Source organism: Salvelinus alpinus, chromosome 2 (genome assembly GCF_045679555.1).
Source record: "Salvelinus alpinus chromosome 2, SLU_Salpinus.1, whole genome shotgun sequence".
NCBI classification, from domain to species: domain Eukaryota; kingdom Metazoa; phylum Chordata; class Actinopteri; order Salmoniformes; family Salmonidae; genus Salvelinus; species Salvelinus alpinus.
The window spans coordinates 53,089,177-53,112,266 of record NC_092087.1 but is presented as its reverse complement, the minus strand read 5'-3'; the positions used below and the strand labels follow the sequence as shown (position 1 = coordinate 53,112,266).

Sequence of the window (23,090 nt, the reverse complement as noted above, 5' to 3'; positions counted from 1 at the left end):
AGGAGGAGTTTGCTTTGGGGATGACCAGTGAAATATACCTGCTGGAGTGCGTGCTACGAGTGGGTGTTGCTATGGTGACCAGTGAGCTGAGATAAGGCGGAGCTTTACCTAGCAAAGACTTATAGATGACCTGGAGCCAGTGGGTTTAGCAGCGAGTATGTAGCGAGGACCAGCCAACGAGAGCATACAGGTCGCAGTGGTGGGTAGTATATGGGGCTTTGGTGACAAAACGGATGGCACTGTGATAGACTGTATCCAATTTGCTGAGTAGAGTGTTGGAGGCTATTTTGTAAATGACATCGCCAAAGTCAAGGATCGGTAGGATAGTCATTTTTATGAGAGTATTTTTGGCAGCATGAGTGAATGAGGCTTTGTTTCGAAATAGGACGCCGATTCTAGATTTAATTTTGGATTGGAGATGCTTAATGTGAGTCTGGAAGGAGAGTTTAGAGTCTAGCCAGAGACCTAGGTATTTATAGTTGTCCACATATTCTAAGTCAGAACCGTCCAGAGTAGTGATGCTAGTCAGGCAGGCGGGTGCGGGCAACGATTGGTTGAAGAGCATGCATTTCGTTTTACTAGCATTTAAGAGCAGTTGGAGGCCACGGAAGGAGTGTTGTATGGCGTTGAAGCTTGTTTGGAGGTTTGTTAACACAGTGTCCAAAGAAGGGCCAGATGTATACAGAATGGTGTTGTCTGCATTGAGGTGGATCAAAGAATCACCCGCAGCAAGAGCGACATTGTAACGACTCTCGTCGTTGGTTGAAGGAGAGGAGGACCAAATCGCAGCGTGGTATGTATCCATATTTATTTGAATACTTTTTTTAAGACGAACAAAACAATAAACAAAACGAAACCCAACGACGCTACAGTCCTGAACTTGAGAATATATAAAACACAAATAACGCACGAACAGGAACAATCACCCACAAACAAACAGTGAGAACAGCCTACCTTAATATGGTTCCCAATCAGAGACAACGTAAAACACCTGCCTCTGATTGAGAACCATATCAGGCCAATTAGACAACCCTAAACCAATGAAACACATAACATAGAATATACCCACCCAGCTCACGTCCTGACCAACTAAACAAAGACTAAACAAAGGAAATAAGGTCAGGAACGTGACAGACATCATTGATATATACAGAGAAAAGAGTCGGCCCGAGAATTGAACCCTGCGACACCCCCATAAAGACTGTCAAAGGTCCGGACAACAGGCCCTCCGATTTGACACACTGAACTCTATGTGAGAAGTAGTTAGTGAACCAGGCGAGGCAGTCATTAGAGAAACCAAGGCTGTTGAGTCTGCCGATAAGAATACGGTGATTGACAGAGTCGAAAGCCTTGGCCAGGTCGATGAAGACGGCTGCACAGTACTGTCTTTTATCGATGGTGGTTATGATATCGTTTAGGACCTTGAACGTGGCTGAGGCGCACCCGTGACCAGCTCGGAAACCAGATTGCATAGCGGAGAAGGTACGGTGGGATTCTAAATGGTCGGTGATCTGTTTGTTCACTTGGCTTTCGAAGACTTTAGAAGGGCAGGATGGATATAGGTCTGTAACAGTTTGGGTCTAGAGTGTCTTCCCCTTTGAAGAGGGGGATGATCGCAACCGCTTTCCAATCTTTAGGAATCTCAGACGATACGAGAGTTTGAACAGACTAGTAATAGGGGTTGCAACAATGGTGGAGGATCATTTTAGGAAGAGAGGGTCCAGATTGTCTCGCCCGGCTGATTTGTTATTGTTGCTCAGTAAAGCCATTTACCGTTACTGAGGACTCCCACCCCAAACACATGCTCACTCTGGGAGAGAAATGTATGCCCAAAAGTGAGTTGACATTCATTATACATTTCCTAAATGAAGAGCCGAATCAAAAAGTCCTTCACCCACTGATGCCTCAATTTGCTTACTAATGCTCTTATTTTCACACTCCACAACCACAGTGTGTGTGTGTGTGTGTGTGTGTGTGTGTGTGTGTGTGTGTGTGTGTGTGTGTGTGTGTGTGTGTGTGTGTGTGTGTGTGTGTGTGTGTGTGTGTGTGTGTGTGTGTGTGTGTGTGTGTGTGTGTGTGTGTGTGTGTGTGTGTGTGTGTGTGTGTGTGTGTGTGTGTGTGTGTGTGTGCGTGGTTGTGCCTGTATGTTTTCAAATTCTTCTGCAGTGGGCTAAAAGAAGTGAGTGAATTCTGTTCAACATTACTCCCCATGCTTCTACTTAAACCGCCATACTCCATAAACTGCCATAAATTTGTCTGCTTCCTCCAATTCAACTCCACTTAGCCGACACTAATGTATCGTGTCGAACATCCAATGGACCTCCTCTTTCTCCACAGCTCAAATAGATGATTTTCATGCCATCCTTAAATGGGTACAAAGTTTCTAACTGTAAGTGTGTAGGATGCACATCGTGGATGAATGAGAATGGATGACATCGTCAACCATCATCATTAACCATCATTATCGGATTTAATCCACTTGGAGCCGATGGCCGCGTTAATTCCCTCAATTAACATATTTGGTTTGAATAATCATAATGCTGCCGTAAAGGAAATGATTTAATTATGATCAAAATGATCCTGTATTGTTACACTAAGTGCTTTAAATCGATAGAGGGCTATGAGGATATGAAATTCACTCTGATAGAAATTGTGACAACCAGTTGTTTTGAAATAAATCAGACTGAAGGAAAAGTGTGAGTGCGGAATGGAAACGGAAATAGAAAGATTCATCCAATGCAATTTTTCTTACTTTTTGAATCAATTAATTGTTCAAGGGTACTTTCCCACTTGCTTAGCTGTGGTAAATTAGCTGTGGTCAAAAACTGACAAGGAATGTAGTGCCAAAACATTCATTTTTAAACCAAAAAAGGTAAAATGAGATTTCAGTACTTGTGCATACTGTGAACCAAGACAGAAGTTGAGTCAGACACAGCAGCACTTCTTGTTAACACAAGCATTTTCTCCTCTCCAGTCTTTGCTGCTGTGGTCTGTTTTCCCTTGGCTTAGTTAGCTCCCCTCTCTGACTCATCTGCTGTGAATTTCTCCTGCTGAGCCATCCAGCCCTGCTAAGGATGTCTAGGAACCCAGGAAAGGTGGGGGCGAGATGGGGCTGGGATACACAATATGATACTCACTGTATGGCTAGGGTTTGGTGTTATGGTTAGTTATTTAACCCTTATTTGACCAGGTATGTTAATAGGAACCCAGGGAAGGTGGGCAAGCTGAGGCTTGACTGGGATACACAGTATGAGACTTATGGATAGGGTTTGGACTTAGGTTTCCTTTTTTGACCACAGTATGTTGGTGTCTAGGAACCCGGGTAAATCAGGGTCTGGGATATACAGTATGAGACTTACTGTATGGCTGGGGTTTTGTTGTTTAACCCTTGTTTGACCAGGTACAGTATGTCGAAGTCTAGGAACCCTGGGAAGGTGAGGGTGAGATAGGGCTGGGTACACTGTATGATACTTACAGATTTGGACTGGCAAGCTGGGGTGTTAAGGAATCATTATTTAACCCTTGTTTGACCAGCTATAACACGTTGATATCTAGTAGCGACCCAGAAACGGTAGATGGGGTCTCTGATACAGGTTTGGGCTGGTGTATAAACAAACTTTTTTTTTTACTTAACTATGTTGGACAGGTACAGTGTAATGTTCTGTAGACTAAGCTTGGGCTTGGTCAAGTTGGGGCTGGGTTATGGGCCTTTAGACTGGGGTTGGAGCCAGTTGACTGGGCATGGGTTAGCTTAGCAAAGGGAGTTCAGTTTGGAACATCGAATTATAGTGCCCCTCTCTGGTTGTTCTGGGACTATAGTCTGGGGTTTGGACATGGTTAGGCCCTGTTGGGGCTCCCTGATCCAGGCCCATAGTAGGTCCCAGCAAAGGCAGCTCTGGTGCATGGCGGGCTCGTTTGGGCAGAGCTTACAGTGGCCTGAGGGCAGAGGCTAATGTTTCAACTACACAGGGAGAGCTGCCTCAGAGTGTCTCTGTCAGAGATGGCGTTAGAGTGTGTGTGTATGTGATGTCGGAGGGGGTGTGCGTGCATGCATGTGCACTTGTACAAGGAGCATCAAGTGCTGCTCTACCCAAAAAAATCTAAGACAGGCTACAAAAGTTTGTGAGAGGGAGATGGAAGAAACGAAGCATAAAACATTTCATACTTTTCCATATGAAGGAGTGGAGAATATGCTCTTCTATGTGTGTTGTATAAGTGAGGTGAGAGTGGGCAAGGAGGAACAAAGCATCGGAGTCTTGAAGAAAGTGATGTTCTATGCAGTTTGAAGAATTAAACCGGGTTCTCTTGATTTTCAAAAGGCACATGCCGAAGTGGGTGTGGAGAAGAGGGCAAGAGGCTCAAAGTATGGACGCTTGCTGTCACTGTTGAAGGACTGGAAGTAGAAATCCTATATTTTGTATGAGGATGGAGAAAGGGAGTCACAAATCACCAAGCTCTGTCCCGAAAAAAGAGAAAAGTGTCATGAATATACCATAAGTCTTTGTTATCCCCTTGGCTCAGGAGTTTCTTTCTCTCTCTATGGGTGATGGCGTTTGACATGAATACACACTTGTCAGTTCAGGGTCAGTGAGCAGTGTATGGTGGTCAGAGTCTCGTACCCACGCATGCACATACACACACAAACACACACTAACTAAGGCTGCAGTGCCCTTACCTCCACTTCTATCCGCTGTGGCATATCCTTTGTGCATGGCTACACACACACACACACACACACACACACACACACACACACACACACACACACACACACACACACACACACACACACACACACACACACACACACACACACTCTTGCATAATGTATAAGAACACACAGTACACCCAAAGTCCCGGTCAAGCCCAGGTGTGGAAGCACCTTGCTGCTGTTGTCATTTGGGTCTTGAGAGGAATCTGAGCCAGCAAAAACCATAACCCAATGCTCTGACAACCCCTAACAAACGAATAAGTTGTTTCGCGACGGCTTTTAATATGGATGAGGATGGGAATGTTATTGAAATGTTGTGAAGCGAGTCGGTGCCTTTGTCCTCTATGCTGTCAGGTGCACAGCGGGAAAAAGATGAGTAGTAGCCCAGGGAAGTACAGTACGGTACAGTACAAGGTGGAACCGCATCGCATGCCGCTACTTTGGCTTGTTGGCTTGGTCCTCCTGGGCAGAAGATGCCCCTAAAGGCCCACACAGATGATTTTAGCAGTCTTATGCCACGATTTTGCCGTCCCAGACAAAATATCCACGTTTTGGGCAAATTCTTCCGACGTAAATGACTGACGGACATATCGGTCTAAGTCTGCCGATGAAGTACCACTATGTGGTACTTCATATGTCATAGGCTCGGACAAAGTTCAGATAGTGTCAGATTTAGGCTTTATCGTGTAGTGTGGCTGGTGTTACGTTCCCATCCCGGTTACTGACCAATAGGAACACAGCGGGGCACTGAGTATGCACGCAGTAATACAATTATTGTGAATAATCAGATGAATATAATAGTTTGATCTAAACATTCACATACTCTGCAAGAAGAACGGTTTCCCTAATAATCTTGTTTAAAGGCACAAGATCGCCAATCAAAATAAGCGTTCTACCACGTTATTTCTGGGAAGCCTGTTTGATTCGGAGTTTGGACATATGAAGTCTCTATGTCCAAACTGTTTCTAAGATGCATACTTTCAGTTTTTCCGAACTCACTTGGGAGGCTTGCGTTGCTGCTGCAGTTGACCTAGCCAACGTCGGCTGAATGTGACAGCAGAGCTGAAGCAAATCGTACAAATTTGGCCAGATTGATATCGAGATCGTGATTTGGTAACGTTGCGCAGTGTGACATGTAATAATCGTAAAACACTGAATCCAACATACAGTGTGGGAAGGCCTTAAGGACTGGTCTAGGATCAGATTACATAACTCAATGCTGGCTAAGAAGTCAGGTGTGTGTGTGTGTGTGTGTGTGTGTGTGTGTGTGTGTGTGTGTGTGTGTGTGTGTGTGTGTGTGTGTGTGTGTGTGTGTGTGTGTGTGTGTGTGTGTGTGTGTGTGTGTGTGTGTGTGTGTGTGTGTTACTCTGGGATTTGGCACAGCGTTTACCTAAGTTACATTGGTTATTCCCTTTAAATTACTAAGCCTATCATTTGTATATGTTTCTTTGACAGGAAACTCCTTTCTATCGAGACCTTGGCTCCTGAAGAATGAGCAACCAATGTAAGTACCTGGGTTGAATAAATGGATGAATAAATTTATGAAATGAATGTCTTGATGGAAGATCACAGGAACACCGTTTCAAATGCAAATCAATAGAGTTAAAACACAGTCCAGTGTCAACATTTTCTGATTATTGGAGCTTTCTTTGCTTTGGTCATCCTCCATACCAGGAGAGAAAAGGCAGAGTATTCTAAATGGATGATCCGGGCTGCTTACAAGGAGCGGCACTGCTTTCAGTCCTAACCTCTCAGGCCTGTTTCCCTGTCCCTTGTAAGGAAGGGTTTTGATGCCAGTGTTCAAGGAAAATCAATCCCCTGTGCTAAGCTGCCACCTGCGGGTTGGGTTCCTGGGTATTCTGAAGTTCTCCTGGAATTTCAGTCTGTGTCATCAGACGTTTTCAATCAAGCCTCAAGTGAAAAGATCAAGGTCTGTATTCATAAAGCGTCTCAGAGTAGGAGGGCTGATCTGGGATCAGGTCCTATCTGTCCCATTCATTTAATTCATCAGGATCTGAAAGGCAATGATCTGATCCAAGATCAGCACTCCAGAAAGTGCCCTGGTCTGAAAGTTGAAGTAATAATCAAATGAATGCTTCAGTGCCGGCTTATATCCAATTTCAGGACTGCTTCATATTTTGTCAGTTTGATGTGGCTCTCCTACTGTGTATGTGTGTGGTGCAAGGTTGCATGGCTGGGATGTGTACGTGGTCTGACGCAGCCCATGGTAGTTTGTGGTGTGTATAGGTGGAAGTGTGTGTGTGTGTGTGTGTGTGTGTGTGTGTGTGTGTGTGTGTGTGTGTGTGTGTGTGTGTGTGTGTGTGTGTGTGTGTGTGTGTGTGTGTGTGTGTGTGTGTGTGTGTGTGTGTGTGTGTGTGTGTGTGTGTGTGTGTAGGTTGTGCAAATATTGAGTCTGGTTGGTGTCCGGGGACATAAGACCTGGGTCAAGTACCAATTATTTCAATACTTCAGGACAACTGACCTTGATTTAGCTTGCCCGGTACAATGGGACCAATAGAATATTCCCAAAAGTGCAAACGATGTCCCCTTTGAATGCTGACCATCCTCAATCAAGCATACCTAAAGTATATAAAAGTGTTTGATGTAATGGATGTGTATTTGACCCAGGTCTCATACAGAATTATAAACTCAGCTATCAAAAGACATACCGTCCAGTATTTGAACTAATGGCGGTAACTTGCCACAATTATTGACAGTAGCCTATACTATCGCATCATAATGTTACGATCACATAAACATTGAATCCATCTCCACTCACCCCTGTATCAATTTCTGGTTGGGATTTTGCCTTTCCACTCCACTGCTTTTCACACTCAGATGCTGCTGCATCCACAACATATTCAATGCGTCATTCTTCTCTTGCTCCGTCTCTCCCTCACAGACGACCATGTCGGTCTCTCTTTGATGTTTAAGCTGATCTATGCTTCATGCTCCAGCATGTACACACGCACACAAACACACACACGCATACGTACACGCGTATACATACACACGCACACAAGCAAGCACACACACACACACAAATGGCCATCTCATGCTGAGTTGTCCCCCTGCGAGCCATGTTGCTGTAGTAAGGGGATAAGAAGAGGCTTTAATCACACATTACCTCCGAGGCCCACCCATATCCATCCTTCTATCCAGTCAGTCAGTCAATGTGCCTTTCCGTTTATCTTATCTGAGTCTTTCTATCTCTCTGTCCATTTGACCGTATGTGTGTTTGTCTGCCACAATCTACAGTATATAGTGCTTCTACAGATGCATTGCTTGCTGTTTGGGGTTTTAGGCTGGGTTTCTGTACAGCACTTTGTGACATCCGCTGATGTAAGATGGGCTTTATAAATCAATTTGATTGATTGATAGTCTTTTTGTTGCTGTGTGTGCCTGGTCTGTCTGACTGTGTCCGTCTTATGTAACCCCCCCCTCCCCCAACTTGAGGCCCTGTTCCAATCCTTTCAAAAGCATCCTTCCTGTTTTCCTTCCTTGAAGAGGTCTAACATGCTTCAATCACTGAAAGCGAGGTGTCCACTGCTTTCACCAATCCAGTCATGACTGATCCCTAGATTACTTTCATTAAATGAGCAAGGATGGGTGGGTGGATGGACGGATGCATATTCATAGTAATTGAATGGGGCCTTAATATAAAAACAGCTCCGCAAATGGGGATGGAAGTGAGGAAGGGAGGAGTAGAAAGAGAATGATGTGATTGATGTATTTGTCTGTCCCCGCTGTCGCGACCGGGGAAGTAGGCAATTTCCCTGAATCAGAGCGCAGAACTTCTCTTTCTTCCCCTTTCAATCGCTCCAAATTCTCCTCCCTCCCTCCTCTCGCTCTCTCTCCTCTTTTTCTTCATTATGGAATCATTCTTTCCATAAAAAACAACAACAAACAAACAACACATTTGTACCTCAACTGAGTAACATCAAGATTTTTGATATACTCAGTGTACATGTAGACAATGCTAACTAGCTCACACTGCAGGACATTTAGTCCATCGCCTAAACCAAACGTAAACCATAGCCTAGCTTAGCGTAGCATCCTCAATGTCATCCGTATATGACAAAGCTTGAAGAAAATCTGCTCCTTCATAGACTGACAAGGTGAAAGCTACGATCCCTTATTGATGTCACTTGTTAAATCCACTTCAATCAGTGTAGATGAAGGGGAGGAGACAGGTTAAAGAAGGATTTTTTTAAGCCTTGAGACAATTGAAACATGGATTGTGTATGTGTGCCATTCAGAAGGTGAATGGGCAAGACATAAGATTGAAGTGCCTTTGAACAGGGTATTGTAGTATGTGCCAGGCACACCGGTTTGTGTCGAGAAGTGCAATGCTTCTGGGTTTTTCACGCTCAACAGTTTCCCGTGTGTATCAAGAATGGTCCACCACCCAAAGGACATACAGCCTACATGACACAACTGTGGCGGGGGGGGGGGGGGGGGGGTGTATATACAGTTGAAGTCGGAAGTTTACATACATCTTAGCCAAATACATTTTAACTCAGTTTTTCACAATTCCTGACATTTAATCTAAGTAAAAATTCCTTGTCTTAGGTCAGTTAGGATCACCACTTTGTTTTAAGAATGTGAAATGTCAGAATAATAGTAGAGAGAATGATTTATTTTACATTTTATTTCTTTCATCACACTCCCAGTGGGTCAGAAGTTTACATACACTCAATTAGTATTTGGTAGCATTGCTGTTAAATTGTTTAACTTGGGTCAAACGTTTTTGGTAGCCTTCCACAAGCTTCCCATAATAAGTTGGGTGAATTTTGGCCCGTTCCTCATGACAGAGCTGGTGTAACTGATTCAGGTTTGTAGGCCTCCTTGCTCGCACATGCTTTTTCAGTTCTGCCCACACATTTTCTATAGGATTGAGGTCAGGGCTTTGTGATGGCTAATACCTTGACTTTGTTGTCCTTAAGCCATTTTGCCACAACTTTGGAAGTATGCTTGGGGTCATTGTCCTTTTGGAAGACCCATTTGCGACCAGGCTTTAACTTCCTGACTGATGTCTTAAGATGTTGCTTCAATATATCCACATCATTTTCATACCTCATGATGCCATCTATTTTGTGAAGTGCACCAGTCCCTCCTGCAGCAAAGCACCCACACTACATGATGCTGCCACCCCCATGCTTCATGGTTGGGATGGTGTTCTTCGGCTTGCAAGCCTCCCCCTTTTTCCTCCAAACATAACAATGGTCATTATGGCCAAACAGTTCTATTTTTGTTTCATCAGACCAGAGGACATTTCTCCAGAAAGTACAATCTATGTCCCCATGTGCAGTTGCAAACCATAGTCTGGCTTTTTTATGGCGGTTTTGGAGTTCTTATGGCGGTTTTGGCGGTTTTTAATGTTGCAAAAATTACATTAACTCATTTTTGACCAAATGAGCAGTTACTGCCTTTTTGCTTGGTAGGGCAGTATGGTGATATCACAGGGGGATTGATACACGGACTGACCAAGTTCTCTGAGAGGACAGGGGACCCTGAACTTGTGTCCTCTGGTCACACTACTGTCACTACTATCACACTGCCAGCCCATTTGGAATAGCCCAAACAAGAAACACAGAACGTGACCTCCGACCCGCCTGTCAAACAGGAAGTTCCTGTGGAAGGTCAAGGTTATGTGACCAGGTCAGAATGGCCACCATAACCCCTGGATGCTGTGGATTGGCTAAGCATTTGTGACCGGCTCAATTCGATCTTGTGCAGCAAAATTTGAAATTGTGTTTTTTAATTGGATAAAAGTAGAGACTCAGAGCTATAAAATAGTATATCCTACACTGCAGTTGAGGAACAATGGGAAAGTAATTTTGCTTTGAAAGTTGATAAACTTGTAACCTCACTTTTAAGAAAATGGCCCTTTAATGTTTGGTACAACTACTGGAGAGCTCTTCTTTGTCTACACCCACTCAGCATCATTCACAACCTCTTAAGCTTTAGCCCCACCCATCTCTTTAAGGATTCACATGTGAGGCCATGTACTAAACAACCAAAGATGTCAAGACTGATGGCTGGTTTATATTACGGGTGTGTTCGTAATCTCGAATGCTAGAGTGAGTCTGGGCGTTCGGAAATTCAGAGCGCTGTCAGATTGTCCATTCGTAGATTCAGAGCATCTCGCTCTCGGAGCGTTCAGAGCACAAACTGGACGCTCTGGCCGATGAGTAGGGTTGATCCGAGCATTCTGACCACACAATGGCAGTCAAGCACCCAAGCTAACTGGCTAACATTGGCTAGCTTGCTAGCTACTTCCAGACACAAATGTGAGAACAGCTCACTCTGACAATGTACTCGCCCTAGCAGAGCTGGTTAGGCTGTTTTTATGTTATCCAGAGCGTTGGTGACTGCAACTGTGCTGCTGGCAACAATGTAATTACACTTTTTTCCCCAACGTTTACTGACACCAGCCACATTCAACGGGTATTGAGCGCTCGTACATGTGTAAGTTATTCTCCACTCTGGCACACTCAGACGAGAATGCTCTGAAATCGGAGTAGATAGCCAGAGCAAATTTACCAGCTACGTCAATCGACAGTTGTCGCAGTGATATCATGAACATGCTTCTCCCCCTCTGTCGCGGATGCCATCGTTGCCCTTAGTTTGAAGATGTAATCCAGGTACAGGTGTTTAATACAACAGCCTTCTGTGTGTTCTCTTTTCGACTCCGTCTGCATATTAGCAATCAAACACCAGGATTTTCTCCATCTCCTTAGCTATCATACTCTAATTCCACTGATTTCAAGACTCGGTCCTCCAGAAAGTGGAGAGCAACACTTACGCAGTTCTACTACGTGATAGCTTTCTAGAAATCTGCGTTACAAACGATTAACTTCAGATACTGACCAGTTCATGTTATTGACAGAAGCGTGTTACATGGCAGACCAATCCAAACTGTCAGACCAAGCCAGTTGATGGACAGAGAAACTGCTCTAGTGTGAGTGCTTAGTGTTGATTATTTGGATTGTTGGACTAGGTGTAATGGAATGGTCTTAATTTAATAATGTGCACAAGACGGGGTGTTCTAGCGTAGAGTGATGCTGCTTTGTAATACAAGGGATGTTTTAGCCTTCTGCCTGGGTCTTTCTGGTGTGTGTGTGTGTGTGTGTGTGTGTGTGTGTGTGTGTGTGTGTGTGTGTGTGTGTGTGTGTGTGTGTGTGTGTGTGTGTGTGTGTGTGTGTGTGTGTGTGTGTGTGTGTGTGTGTGTGTGTGTGTGTGTGTGTGTGTGTGTGTGTGTGTGTGTGTGTGTGTGTGTGTGTGTGTGTGTGTGTGTGTGTGTGTGTGTGTGCGTGCGTGCGTGTGTGTGTGCCTCTGTGCGTGCGTGCGTCTGTGTGTGAGCGTGTGCGTACATGTGTGTGTGTGCATGTGTCTCGCATCTCTGTATGTCGGTTTGTATTAGGGTTTCTTATCTGCCCTGGATCTAGAGATAGCAGACCCAGCTGTAGCCTAGAACACACAGCTCTACTGCTCTGCTCTGTGCACACGGCACTCTGGGATAGCTGCCCATGTCCGTTGTTATTCCTGCTATATAAATACCCACTGTGCAACACACACACACACAATCAAGCTAAAAGTAAAGTAGTCCAAGACAACCTCATAACGTTTCTCCAAATTGCCAAATTGTTTACTGCAACACACATCAGGGTAGCCTCGTTTTCTAAAGGGAAGCTCTGTTGAAACAGGGTTAAAGAAATGTGACGCAGGTTCCATTCTGACCGTTATGACTTTACCCTTCTGAATCTGAGTGGGCTGGTTCGTTCTGGTGGAAGTGTCCTGATGATAGGGTGATCCATCCTGTTGCTCTCACCTCTCCTATCCATCTCTGATCTACAAGGGGAAGTCAACAAGGGCATATGGGAAGGAAGGGTGCATGTCTTCAGAGTGGAACCTAGCCCTGGCATCTGTATGTTGTCACCGATGAAAGGTAAACAAGCGTGAAATTGAATGGCTAAATCGGCACTGGGCTAGCAATCCATTTAAAGCTAAAAGTTAAGCTAGAGCATCTGTTGTGGCTAAAATCCTGCAATATCTCTGAAATTCAGAATAGGAGCTATAGACAGTGTTAGTTAAATACCATTTCTTTATACCTATGCAAAACGTGCTTATGTATATGCCATACCATGAGGCAAATGACTATCCACCACCAATGTACTTATATTATACTACTTTCAAATGATCATTAGTTCCATAACTGTAAATGTCTCTACCTTCCGTTAACAGACCCAAATGAGGAATTCCATTTCGCACGGCCACGCTAACTACTGAAATTAGATCATAACTCAGTATCCGTGTTCGCCTCTTAACTTTTAAAATAACAACTTTTGAAGGGCACGGAACATTCTCCAGTCCGTCCCCGCCTTTGCTGGTGAATCTCTGTGTGTGTGTGTGTGTGTGTGTGTGTGTGTGTGTGTGTGTGTGTGTGTGTGTGTGTGTGTGTGTGTGTGTGTGTGTGTGTGTGTGTGTGTGTGTGTGTGTGTGTGTGTGTGTGTGTGTGTGTGTGTGTGTGTGTGTGTGTGTGTGGGTGGGTGGGTGGGTGGGTGGGTGGGTGGGTGTGTGGGTGGGTGGGTGGGTGGGTGGGTGGGTGGGTGGGTGGGTGGGTGGGTGGGTGGGTGGGTGGGTGGGTGGGTGGGTGGGTGGGTGTGTGTGTGTGTGTCATGGTCTTCAGAGATTGGCTGAAATGACTGGGCCACCAAGACTGGTAAATTTATAGATGTGAAAATAGGCCAGAGCCCAGAACTGACGGCATACAGCCTAATGTAATTAGGAGCTACTGGTGCTTCACACATACACACACACACACACATTTTATGAAATACACAATCTCAGGAACACATACACACAATCTTGTACAGCAAACTTTGTGGGGGAACACAATTCAGTCCCATTCAAAATCAAATTTTCCCTAACCCCTAACCCTAAACCTAACCTGTACTCTAACACGTACTCTTAACCTTACCCTAACCCTAAACTTAACCCAAAAACCAAACCTTAACCCTAAACCTAACCCTAAACCCTAAACCTTACCCTAACCCTTAACGTAATTCTAACCCTAACACTAATTCTAACCTTAACCTTAAACCCCCTAGCAATATCATTTGACCTTCACATTTTTGTTTGTTTGCTATTCTTGTGGGGACTTCTGGTCTGTGTGTGTGTCTCGCTCACCATATCTCTCCATCTCTTCCTCCATATCTTCCTCCCTCTCTTCCTTTCTCGCTCACCTTATCTCTCCATCTCTTCCTCCATTTCTTACTCCCTCTCTTCCTCTTCCCTCTCCATCTCTTCCTCCATATTTTCCTCCCTCTCTTCCTTTCTCGCTCACTGTATCTCTCCATCTCTTCCTCCATTTCTTCCTCCCTCTCTTCCTCTTCCCTCTCACCGTATCTCTCCATCTCTTCCTCCATATCTTCCTCCCTCTCTTCCTTTCTCGCTCACCTTATCTCTCCATCTCTTCCTCCATTTCTTCCTCCCTCTCTTCCTCTTCCCTCTCACCGTATCTCTCCATCTCTTCCTCCATTTTTTTCCTCCCTCTCTTCCTTTCTCGCTCACCGTATCTCTCCATCTCTTCCTCCATATTTTCCTCCCTCTCTTCCTTTCCCGCTCACCGTATCTCTCCATCTCTTCCTCCATTTCTTCCTCCCTCTCTTCCTCTTCCCTCTCACCGTATCTCTCCATCTCTTCCTCCATTTCTTCCTCCCTCTCTTCCTCTTCCCTCTCCATCTCTTCCTCCATATTTTCCTCCCTCTCTTCCTTTCCCGCTCACCGTATCTCTCCATCTCATCCTCCATTTCTTCCTCCCTCTCTTCCTTTCTCGCTCACTGTATCTCTCCATCTCTTCCTCCATTTCTTCCTCCCTCTCTTCCTCTTCCCTCTCACCGTATCTCTCCATCTCTTCCTCCATTTCTTCCTCCCTCTCTTCCTTTCCCTCTCACCGTATCTCTCCATCTCTTCCTCCATATCTTCCACCCTTCTTCCTTTCTTGCTCACTGCATCTCTCCATCTCTTCCTCTATATCTCTCTCCCTTTCTTTCTCAACCCCTCTTTCATTTTAGATCACATTTTTCGCATTTAGCATTTCCCTTCAGATTGTTTTCATTCAACACAGCACCTCTTGTTTACTCCTCTCTCCCTCCTTCTCTTCTCTCTCCCTCCCTCCCTCCCTTCTCTCTCTCTCTCCCTCCTCCCTCCCTCCCTTCTCGCTCTCTCCCTCCTCCTTCTCCTCTCTCTCTTTCCCTCCTCCCTCCCCTCTTTGTCACTTCTCCCTCCCTCTCTCTCTCTCCCTCCCTCCCTCCTACATCTCCTCTCTCTCTCCCTTCCCTTCTCTCTCCCTCCTCTTTCCCTCTCTCCCTCCCTCCTCCCTCCCTTCTCGCTCTCTCCCTCCTCCCTCCTCCCTCCCCCTCTCTCCCTCCTCCTTCTCCTCTCTCTCCCTCCTTCTCTCCCTCCTCCCTCCCATCTTTGACCCTCCTACTTCCCTCTCTCTCTCCCTCCCTTCTCCCTCCCTCCCTTCTCTCTCTGTCCCTCCTCCCCCTCTCTCTCCCTCTTCCTTCTCCTCTCTCTCCCCCCTCCCTTCTCTCTTTCTCTCTCTCTCTCCCTCCTCTCTCTATCCATCCTCATTCTCCTCTCTCTCCCGCCTCCCTCCCTTCTCTCTCGCTCCCTCCTCCCTCCCTTCTCTCTCGCTCCCTCCTCCCTCCCTTCTCTCTCTCTCCCTCCTCCCTCCCCTCTCTCTCCCTCCTCCTTTTCCTCTTGCTCCCTCTTCTCTCCCTCCCTTCTGTCTCTCCCTCATCCCTCCCCCTCCTCCCCCCTCTCTCTCCCTCTTCTTTCTCTCCCTCTCCCTCCTCCCTGCCCTCTCTCTCGCTCTCTCCCCCCTCCCTCTCCTCTCTCTCCCCCCTCCTTCCCCTCTCTCCCCTGCCTCCCTCTCTCTCTCATTCTCCCTCACTCTCTCTTCTACACACACACACACACACACACACACACACACACACACACACACACACACACACACACACACACACACACACACACACACACACACACACACACACACACACACACACACACAAACACCCCGCTCTCACACCCCTGTCCTCTAAGCCAGTGGAGCAGATGGGGCTCAGGGCTCCATGACTGAGATATGTTCTGACAAAGTACATATCTTCCACACAGCGCTTCTCAGATGTGGCTATACCTTCCCCGCTGTGAGGTAACCCACCCTCAGGCTCCCATGCAGTCTGGATCTGGCAACCTGGAGGTTCCAAGTTTGCTATTGGTTTTAGATGGCCAGCTTGGCTCAGGGTTTGAGTTTGGGATTTACCTGTTTGAGGACATACACTGGAGTGTAGAAAACATTAAGAATACCTAATATTAAGAATACCTAATATTCATTGGTGAATTTACTCTGCAAGGTGTTGAAAGCGTTCCACAGGGATTCTGGCCCATGTTGACTCCAATGCTTCCCACAGTTGTGTCAAGTTGGCTGGATGTCCTTTGAATGGTGGACCATTCTTGATACACACAGGAAACTGTTGAGCGTGAAAAGTCCAGCAGCGTTGCAGTTCTTGACACATTCAAACCGGTGCACCTGGCACATGCTACCAGGCCCCGTTCAAAGGCACTTACATTTTGTTTCTTGCCCATTCACCCTTTGAATGGCACACATACACAATCCATGTCTCAATTGTCTCCAGGCTTAAAAATACTTCTTTAACCTGTCTCGTCCCCCTCATCTACACTGATTGAATTGGATTTAACAAGTGACATCAATAAGGGATCATAGCTTTCACCTGGATTCACCTGGTCAGTCTGACATGGAAAGAGCAGGTGTTCCGAATGTTTTGTACGCTCCGTGTATGTTTGACCCTGTAAAACAACACATTTCACTGCACCTATCGGTGTATGTGACAATATAAATATATGGTGTGTGTGTTTCCTTGTAGCTAAGCGGACACAATGTTGGAAGACTAGACTACATAACTGAATTACGGATTATTCAGGTGTACACAGAATTTGCAGATGTCTCAATGTGTCAAAGGTTATTTGTACAGCGCTTGTACATTTAGCGTTCTGAGTGGGGACCTTATTGGTATGAAAGCATGTGGCTGCCAATATTCATGTTCAAATGCTAATTGGGTAATGACAAATTAATAACACAGGTTTTTGACAGATGAATGCTACCATCATTTGAGATGTGGGTATTCTGTCTCCTGTGGGTAGTTATTGCTCCTGATAGGTCAATTTGTGGGAGCCACCTGAGACTAAATGAGACACCAATGCCAACCGGATCCTTGAACAAAATGAATATTTCCCCACAAGGCTTATTAGATCCAACAGCTTTCATCTGAGAGACCTTTCGAGGCTTTTAACCTTGGAGTTTATCACCTCTTAAAACAAAGCAGTAAAACAACAATGTCCAGATGGGCATTGTGAACAAAGCAGTCCCACTACAGAGCAGATAAAACAATAATGACGCATTTTACGCCGGTGTTATTGTATTAAAAAACGACGTTGCCAGGCAACCGTTGTAAACGAGAATTTGTTCTTAATTGACTCGTCTGGATAACGGTTCAATAAAAAATCAAATGAATTGTATTGTATTCCCCATATTAAAACTGTGGATTATGATTGGCCACCGGGAAGAAGTTGCCGTACAGTACAGATCTAGGATCAGCTTACCTGCGCCAAATCCTAACCTTATCCAATAGGAAGAAAAAACACACAAATGCAAAACCTGACCTCTCTAGTGGCAAATTCATCTTACTTTTGAATGCATGGAGTCAGTGTTTTTTGTATTGGATAATGGCACCCCCTAACGGTTAGAAGGGCACATTATTTATATGGTTGTGGATTGAAATGTGGTCAGGTCAGGGATTGGACACCATGCCAAACTCGCCCTTTCCATTGGACTATGAGCAGATGGCAGCTCCCCTGTGCACGAGGCAGGGAGAATCTCTTCCAATAAGCCGGTAGCAGGGCATGTCTTTGAAGCAGCTACCGGTAACTGCATAGTGATGTTTCCTGCTCTACCCCCTTTTATCTCGTCTGTCCTCCTCTTGAATCGCCTCTTCTTTCTCTCTCTTGTTAAAGAGATGTTATGGCTATAATGGTAGTGGGGCGATATCTATACCATGATGCTGTGAACCAGGGTACTATACGTTTGCAGAAATAGAGTGGTCTAATCGGGTGTTATTTCCAACCACAAGTTTCTTCCTAATGAAAAGTACCTTGACATTTCACATTGACCGACGCTGCTTCATGAATCATTACAGTGCGAAGCAGCTCGACCCAACTCAATACTTCCACTAAAATAGAGAAATAGCTGAATGAATTGTCTCCTACATCCGCCTCTGCTTTAATCTTTTCAACCACACGGACTCATTCAATAATATCATGTGATTTATTACAGTAACAGGAAAATACAAAAAAAGAAAAGGAGAGCGCTGAGAAAGTGTTGTCTCAGCCCCGAGCCATTCTCAAAAGAGGGAAGAGTACATCCTCATCCTCACACAGCGTGCGTTAATCAATCAATCACAATTTATTTGTGTCGTGCTTTTAAACAAATAAATGTTTCACCTGGATTCGTTCAGCCCAGCCTCTTCTGTCTTTCTGGGTTGTTCAGATATATCATCATCACCATCTAGGCCAATGCAAGGCAGAGCAATAAGCACGCCAAGTCCCTTAAAAATACCTAACCCAAGTCTATTCCAAAAAGAGGGCTTCTCGGAGTAGACTAACTAGGCCAATGACGCAGTATGTGAAGTTATATTGGAAGTGACCTAAATATAATTAAAAGGAGTCTTTCTCATCCCGTACTGCATATTGACTCCATTAAATCTTCAGAAATGTGTGTGTGTCTTCACTGGCAGTCTGCATATTGACACTATTTGGGCCTAATCAGTGGTGTAGAGGTTCCTGGAGAAGTGGGTATATTCTAATTTAGCAACAAAAACAAATCCCAAATGGGACTCTGTGTGAAAAATGATATGACAAACAGTGACATACACTCTGAACTAACTAAAATGATTCATCTCATATTGGTTTTTCACAGTCAGGCCAATCCAAGCTTTACTGTGGCATTATGCTAATAGTAGGCCCTACTATTTAAATGAGGCTGTCAACTGAGTCAGAAATTCCAAGGTTTCAGATTTGATTTATTTCTTTCAGGTGTTTGCTCTCAAAGTCACACTTTTTTAATAGAAAAACACACACATTGGATGTTATAAGTCCACAACAATGCTTAAACCACATCAAGAGACTGCTTTTGAGGTTTGTAGAAACATTGAATACATTTCAACCTTTTGAGTGTAGTTACCCTTTAATTAAACCGTGCAGGGACCTAGTACTGTTGTTTGGTTAGTGGTGTTTCTGGAGCGCACATGAGATGCCGTTGGCAAAACAAATGGCCACTGGATTGATGTAATAATCATGATATCATTCTGCCAGGTAGGCATAGACTGCTTTGTAGCTAGTTCACATTTAATTGAGAAGGTGTTTGGGAAAGCCTTTCCATTGACCAGAAGATGGTTAGCCCTATCATTATCATCACTATATTGTTTCTGTTCCTTAATTGTTTGAAACCTGGGCGTTTTACTTAATATTATAAGGTCTTACATTACTTAAAAGTAGCCTATATCCAAAATCCCACCATAGAAACATTGAAGAAATTATTTTTTATTTATAATAAAAAAAAATGTACCTTTATTTTATCGGGGAGTCATACTGAGACCATGCTCATTTTTACAGATGAATTACATAAATTACAGTAAATATACACATCAAAATATGAATCCAAAATGAAAGCAGAAAGACAAACACGGTCATAAAAAAACACGTTCATCAGTAATGAGGTCCTCAATCAGCTTTCTGAATTGCCCTCGAGGCACTGAAACATCAAATTGAAGAACATTTTGAAGGTTGTTCCAGAAAAAGGGTGCAATAAAACTAAAAGCTGATTTACCTAACTCAGTAGAGACCAAAGGACACAGTTGGCCGTCTCTGTGACCGGGTGTGGCAACTCGTATGTCTAAAGTTTAGTAATGATGTTCGGTACAGTGTGACTTTTATGTAAAAGGGCTTTATAAATGAAAACATAGCAATGCATCAGGCTACGTAACATCAAAGAGGGTCAACCGACTTTCTGGTAGAGAATACAGTGATGAGTACTAACATTGTTGCCTTGTAATAAAGCGCAGTGCTCCATGATAAACTGCATCTACTGGCTTTAATGAAGTGGCAGCTGCTTTCATATAGATGTTGTCGCCATAGTGTAGGACCAATAGGAACGTCGACTGAATAATCTGCTTTCTAATATTTAGCGAGAGGCAGGACCTATTTCTATAGAAGAAGAACATTTTTACTCGCAGCTTCTTAACTAACTCATCAATATGCTTTTTAATAGACAGATTTTCATCTATCCAGATGCCCAGATATGTGTAAGCATGGACACGATCAATAAGGACACCCTTCAAAGTACATACAGTGCCTTCGTATTCAGACCCCTTGACTTTTTTACGTTACAGCTTTATTCTAAAATTGCTAAAAATACATTTTAAAAATCGCTCATCTACCTACACACAATACCCCATAATGACAAAGCAAAAAAATGTTTTTTAGAAATGTTTGCTAATTTATATATTTTTTAAACTGAAATATCACATTTACATAAGTATTCAGACCCTTTACTCAGTACTTTGTTGAAGCAGTGATGGCAGCGATTACAGCATAGAGTCTTCTTGGGTACAGTGCCTTGCAAAAGTATTCACCCCCCTTGGCGAATTTTCCTATTTTGTTGCATTACAACCTGTATTTAAATTGATTTTTAATTGGATTTCATGTAATGTACATAAACAAAATAGTCCAAATTGGTGAAGTGAAAAAAAATATTATAATAATAAACTATGTGAATATGTATTCACCCCCTTTGCTATGAAGCCCCTAAATAAGATCTGGTGCAACCAATTACCTTCAGAAGTCACATAATTAGTTAATAATGTTCACCTGTGTGCAATCTAAGTGTCACATGATCTGTCACATGATCTCAGTATATATACACCTGTTCTGAAAGGCCACAGAGTCTGAAACATCACTAATCAAGGGGCATCACCAAGCAAGCAACACTATGAAGACCAGGGAGCTCTCCAAACAGGTCAGGGACAAAGTTGTTGAGAAGTACAGACCAGGTTTGGGTTATAAGAAAATATCTGAAACTTTGAACATCCCACGGAGCACCATTAAATCCATTATTTAAAAAATTTAAGAATATGGCACCACAACAAACCTGCCAAGAGAGGGCCGCCCACCAAAACTCACGGACCAGGCAAGGAGGGTATTAATCAGAGAGGCAACAAAGAGACCAAAGATAACCCTGAAGGAGCTGCAAAGCTTCACAGAGGAGATTGGAGTGTTTGTCTATAGGACCACTTTAAGCCGTACACTCCACAGAGCTGGGCTTTATAGAAGAGTGGCCAGAAAAAAGCCATTGCTTAAAGAAAAATATAAGCAAACACATTTGGTGTTCCCTAAACATATGGAAGAAGGTACTCTGGTCAGATGAGACTAAAATTGAGCTTTTTGGCCAGGAAAACGCTATGTCTGGCTCAAACCCAACACCTCTCATCACTCCGAGAACAACATCTCCACAGTGAAGCATGGTGGTGGCATGTTTTTCATCAGCAGGGACTGGGAAACTGGTCAGAATTGAAGGAATGATGGATGGTGCTAAATACAGGGAAATTCTTGAGGGAAACCTGTTTCAGTCTTCCAGAGATTTGAGACTGGAACGGAGGTTCACCTTCCAGCAGGACAATGACCCTAAGCATACTGCTACAGAAATATTAAAGTGGTTTAAGGGGAAACATTTAAATGTTTTGGAATGGCCTATTCAAAGCCCAGACCTCAATCCAATAGAGAATCTGTGGTATGACTTAAAGATTGCTGTGCACCAGCGGAACCCATCCAACTTGAAGGAGCTGGAGCAGTTTTGCCTTGAAGAATGGGCAAAAATCCCAGTGGCTAGATGTGCCAAGCTTATAGAGATATACCTCAAGAGACTTGCAGTTGTAATTGCTGCAAAAGGTGGCTCTACAAAGTATTGACTTTGGGGGGGTTAATAGTTATGCACGCTCAAGTTCCGTTTTTTTTTCAAAATAAAAAATATTTAGCATCTTCAAAGTGGTAGGCATGTTGTGTAAATCAAATGATACAATCCCCCCCCCCCCCAAAAAAAAAAAAAAAAAATGGGAAGAATGCCAAGGGGGGTTAATACTTTCGCAAGCCACTGTATAACGCTACAAGCTTGGCACACCTGTTTTAGGGGAGTTTCTCCCATTCTTCGCTGTAGATCCTCTCAAGCTCTGTCAGGTTGGATGGGGAGTGTTCCTGCACAGCTATTTACAGGTCTCTCCAGAGATGTTCGATCGGGTTCAAGTCCTGGCTCTGGCTGGACCACTCAAGGGCATTCAGAGACTTGTCCCGAAGCCACTCCTGTGTAGTCTTGGCTGTGTCCTTAGGGTTGTTGTCCTGTTGTAAGGTGAACCTTCATCCCAGTCTAATGTCCTGAGCGCTCTGGAGCAGGTTTTCATCAAGGATCTCTCTGTACTTCGCTCATCTTTCCCTCAATGCTGCAGAGATGGTTGTCCTTCTCGAAGGTTCTCCCATCTCCACATAGGAACTAGACCTCTGTCAGAGTGACCATCTGGTTCTTGGACACCTCCCTGACCGAGGTCCTTCACCCACAATTGCTCAGTTTGGCCGGGCGGCCAGCTCTAGGAAGAGTCTTGATGGTTCCAAACTTCTTCCATTTAAGAAAGATGGAGGCCACTGTGTTCTTGGGGACCTACAATGCTGCAGACATTTTTTGGTACCCTTCCCCAGATCTGTGCCTCAACACAATCCTGTCTCAGCCACTACGGACATTGCCTTCGAACTTCATGGCTTGGTTGTTGCTCTGACATGCACTGTCAACTGCAGGACCTTATATAGACAGGTGTGTGCCGTTCCAAATAATGTCCAATCAATTGAATTTACATCATAGCGAAGGGTCTGAATACTTATGTAAATAAGGCATTTCTGTTTTTTTTTATTTACTTTGTCATTATGGGGTATTTTGTGTAGATTGCTGAGGATTTTTTTTAATCCATTTTAGAATAAGGTTGTAACGTAACAAAATGTGGAAAAAGTCAAGGGGTCTGAATACTTTCCTAAAGGGCACTGTATTCTATCATCAGAGTTAGTTTTATGTGGTCTAGAGAACAACATATATTTCGTTTTACCTGCATTTAATACTCATTTCAGGTCAATAAAGTTTCTCTGTTACACAATGAAGGCAGACTGTAGTTGAGATGGGAGCCTGGTTGACCGT

The 23,090-nt window shown here is 44.2% G+C and overlaps 1 protein-coding gene across 4 annotated transcripts in view; it reads left to right on the top strand.

Annotated features, from left to right (window-relative positions):
- Positions 1–23,090, top strand: part of LOC139564705 (disks large-associated protein 4-like) — a 228,772-nt gene that overhangs the window by 145,479 nt on the left and 60,203 nt on the right. For all 4 annotated transcript variants that reach the window (XM_071384492.1, XM_071384499.1, XM_071384483.1 and 1 more), the window contains one exon: positions 6,167–6,215. The gene's annotated coding sequence lies outside the window, so the exon portion shown is untranslated. The remainder of the gene's footprint in view (positions 1–6,166; positions 6,216–23,090) is intronic.